Genomic DNA, 4660 nt, shown 5'->3' with positions numbered 1-4660 from the left:
TGAAATAGAAATCTTTTGTAACATTATAAATGTCTTTATCATCACTTTTGATCAATTTAAAGCATCCTTGCTAAATAAAAGTATTAATTTATATAATTTCTTTGCTAAATAATGTACAGACAGTTACAAAAGCTTTTTATTTTAGATAAATGCTGATCTTTGGATCTTTCTATTCATCAAAGAATCCTTAAAAAACTGCACTCGACTGTTTTAAATATTGATAATAAACAATAACAATAAAAATGTTCTTTAGACAGCAAATCGTCATATTAGAATGATTTCTGAAGGATCATGTGATGCTGAAGACTGGAATAATGATGCTGAAAACGTAGCTTTGATAACAGGAATAAATTACATTTTTAAATATATTCAAACAGAAAACAGTTATTTTAAATAGTAAAAATATTTCAAAATTGTACTGTTTTTGCTGTACTTTGGATAAAATAAATGCAGTCTTGGTGAGCAGATGAGACATTAAAAATCGTTTGACTCGTAGTGTACATAGCTATCATATCTTGAATTCCTACAATTTCTAACATGGTTTTCTATGTTGTATTGTTATCTTAAACCTTTCTCATTTACTCAAATGATTTGTTCAAAACATTAGACTTGAACATAAACTAAACAGCAGAGTAGTAACTGAAAAATATTATTGTTACGGAGTCGTGTCTAAAATGTATCATCAACGATCTGTGGAAAGAGTTTAAATACAAATTGCATAAGTATATAGCTATCATATCTTGAATTCCTACCATTTCTGACATGGTTTTCTATATATAATTTTTCTTTAAACTTTTCCCAGTTTTGTTGCATTGCCAGCGCTCTCTAAGAATGAATTTTGAGAATGTGAACTACCCTTACTCTACGTCAGTATCAAATAGTTCCACCGCATAAGAATGATTTATGACTTGTTCGTTTGAGTATTAATGGAAGCACTGCGCAAGATTGCGCCATGGTGAATCCAAACAACATGATTAAACGCAGTAGGTGTTTGGCTGTGTATGGCGGTGTACGGCAACACAGAATAATATCCCGCCATACAAGGCAACATTCCAAAACACAATAGCATAAGCTGCTTAAAAGGAATGTTGTAGCTTGTAAATCTGGCGCTTTGTTTTGCCAAAAAGAAGATTTTTGCCACGCTTTTGAAAACACATGGTTTGGAGTTTGACACAGTCGTTCTCTTGTCCCAGGAATGGAGCTAGGGGAAAAATGCCCAGAATTAACAGCAGCAATGATAAATAAATACGCTTAATTTCAGTCAAATATTTGTGAATTGTTTTTGAACAAATGTCAAGATTTCCCGCCTCACAAATTGTCCCTGACCTCTTAAAAAGTTAGCTTTTTCCGCTGTGTGGCAGAAATAGTCCAGACGCCCTCACAGCAGTCCGTGACTCTGTCCAACAGTGGGAATAACCGGAGGTTTACATCCACCTGCTAGCATGAGTCACCGGATCCAGTTGCCAATCTCACAAATTAAAGCCATTTCATCGCACCGCAGGAAACAGACCATTAACAACGGTATAATTTCTAGAGCTCTGACAACAACATGCAAGACCCACATTAACATGAATGCACATATAGAAAAGAACTAGATAGTATTTCGATAAATGTGACCCTGGACAACAATTTATGCCTCATCGGAAAGTTGAATAAATAAGCTTTCCGTTGAGGTAGCCTACGGTTTGTTAGGGTAGGACCATATTTGGCTGAGATACAACTATTTAAAAATCTGGAATCTGAGGGTGCAATGTATATTACTAGGCCTAATCAAAAAATTAAGTTCTGATATCTCTACGGTAGGAAATTCACAAAATATCTTCATGGATTTTTTGGCATAAAAGAAAAATCGAAAATCAATAATTTTGTCCCATACCATGTATTGTTGGCTATTGCTACAAATATACCTACATACGACCAGGTCCAGGGTCACAAATATGATCAAATATGTTGTTGATGGATGTGGTTTTGTAATGAACAAAGAACTGTCTTCATGAGTGAGTGGCCAATCATGTAAACGATTCGTTTGAAATACGGAATTATTCAGGAACAAAAAAATTACTGACTGAATTCAATATAGTGTCCTATTCCTTCTATTTCTGCCATAAAAAAAGGCAGAAATCAAAGGAAAAGTAGAAGAGGCAAAAGCCATGAAAGAAGTTGAACGAAAAGTTGAAGAGGCAGAAGCCATGGAAAAAGTCGAAGAAAAAACTAGGCAAAAACCATAAAAGATGTCGAAGAAGTAGAAATCAAAGAAAAACATAGTTAGAAACCATAAAAGAAAAACTTGGGCAGGAACCATAGAAGAAATCAAAGAAGTATAAGTCAAAGAGGCACAAACTATAGAAAAAGTAGAAGAGGCAGAAGACATGAAAGAAGTCCAACAAAAAGTTGAAGAATTAGATGTCGAAGAAAAAAACATAATCAGAAACCATAGAAGAGAAATCTAGGCAGAAACCATAGATGAAATCAAAGAAGTAGAAGGCAAAGAAAAGGTTGAAGAGGCAGAAGCCATGGAAAAAGTCGAAGAAAAACCTAGGCAAAAACCATAAAAGATGTCGAAGAAGTAGAAATCAAAGAAAAACATAGTTAGAAACCATAAAAGAAAAACTTAGGCAGGAACCATAGAAGAAATCAAAGAAGTATAAGTCAAAGAGGCACAAACTATAGAAAAAGTAGAAGAGGCAGAAGACATGAAAGAAGTCCAACAAAAAGTTGAAGAATTAGAAGTCGAAGAAAAAAACATAATCAGAAACCATAGAAGAGAAATCTAGGCAGAAACCATAGATGAAATCAAAGAAGTAGAAGGCAAAGAAAAGGTTGAAGAGGCAGAAGCCATGGAAAAAGTCGAAGAAAAACCTAGGCAAAAACCATAAAAGAAGTCAAAGAAAAAGTCGAAGAGGCAGAAGCCATAGAAGAAGTAAAAGTTGAAGACAAAGAAAACCATGGAAGAAAACTAAGAAATAGAAGTCGAAGGAAAAGTCGAAGACATAGAAGTACAAGAAAAACCTAGTCGGAAACCATAGAAGTCGAAGAAGTATAAGTCGAAAAAGCAAAAACCATAGAAGATGTCGAAGAAGTAGAAATCAAAGAAAAACATAGTTAGAAACCTAGGCAGAAACCATAGAAGAAATCAAAGAAGTATAAGTCAAAGAGGCACATACTATAGAAAAAGTAGAAGAGGCAGAAGACATGAAAGAAGTCCCAACAAAAAGTTGAAGAAGTCAAAGAAAAAGTAGAAGGCGAAAAGGCAGAAGCCATAGAAGTCAAAGAAAAATTCAAAGAGATAGTTGAAGAGGCAGAAGCCATAGAAAAAGTCAAAGAAGTAAAAGTCGAAGATAAACATAATCAAAAACCACAAAGGAGAAACCTAGGAAGAAACCATAGAAGAAATCGAAGAAGTAGAATTTGGATTAGAAGTTGAAGAAGTAGAAGTCGAAGAGGCAGAATCCATCTTTTAGATGTCTTTAAGATGTTTATGAATGAGAATGTATGTAAAACCGAATTAACAGCAAAACAACACCACTTCTTTGGAGATGAGCAACTGGAAAATATTATCGTTACTTAGGCACAAATAGACAAATTAACAGACAATATGTGACCCTGGACCACAAAACCAGTCTTAAGTAGCACAGGTATATTTGTAGCAATAGCCAAAAATACATTGTATGGGTCAAACATTATTAGGATATTAAGTAAAGCTCATGTTCCATGAAGACATTTTGTACAGCATTTCCTACCGTAAATATATCAAAATGTCATTTTTGATTAGTAATATGCATTGCTAAGAGGTCATTTGGACAACTTTAAAGGCGATTTCTCAATATTGTGGTTTTTTTGCAACCTCAGATGCCAGATTTTCAAATAGTTGTATCTCAGCCAAATATTGTCCTATCCTAACAAACCATACACCAATGGAAAGCTTATTTATTCCGATAATGTATAAATGTCAATTTCAAAAAATTGACCCTTATGACTAGTTTTGTGGTCCTTGGTCACATATTGTAAGTTCTAGATACAACTGGCTGTTGTATAGAATTGAACCTGGTGGCCATTGACCTCTGTATGAGGGGGAAAATACTATGAAAGCCAATGGTTACCAGCAGCTGTTTGACTGCAAACTTTAAGTTTTTTCACAGATTCATAACGTTACGGTTGAACCACTGGTGTCACATGGCTGTTTTAACAATGTTCTTACTACCTTTCTGGGCCTTGAACGTGGTAGTTACATTGCTGTCCATGCAGGGTCTGAAAGCTTGGATTTCTTCAAAAATACCTTATTTTGTGGTTTGAAGATGAACGAAGGTCTCACAGGTTTGGAACGACATGAGGGTGAGTAATTACTGACAGAAGTTTCTTTTTTTTTAGGTCAACTATCCTATTAAGTTAAATGTCAGTAACAGTCCTTGTAGGTAAAATCATTTGTTTGTTTATTTAATGTGTAGATTTTCTGAGTTTAAATTGCTTGAATAATTAAATGTAAGCTACTGTGAGTAACTGTCATAACTGAACCTAACAGCTTACGTGATCTCTTCTCTTCTCTCTCTCTCTTTCTTTCTTTTTCCCTCTGCCCACCTCCTTTGAGGAATTGCCTTGCCCCTCCTACCTGCCCATAAAAGTGGAAACCATGCTGCCTGAAGCCTTTAACTACATTTCTGCT

The sequence above is a fragment of the Garra rufa genome, chromosome 7, assembly GCF_049309525.1.
Source record: "Garra rufa chromosome 7, GarRuf1.0, whole genome shotgun sequence".
Lineage (NCBI taxonomy): Eukaryota > Metazoa > Chordata > Actinopteri > Cypriniformes > Cyprinidae > Garra > Garra rufa.
Note: the sequence above shows the minus strand (reverse complement) of the source record.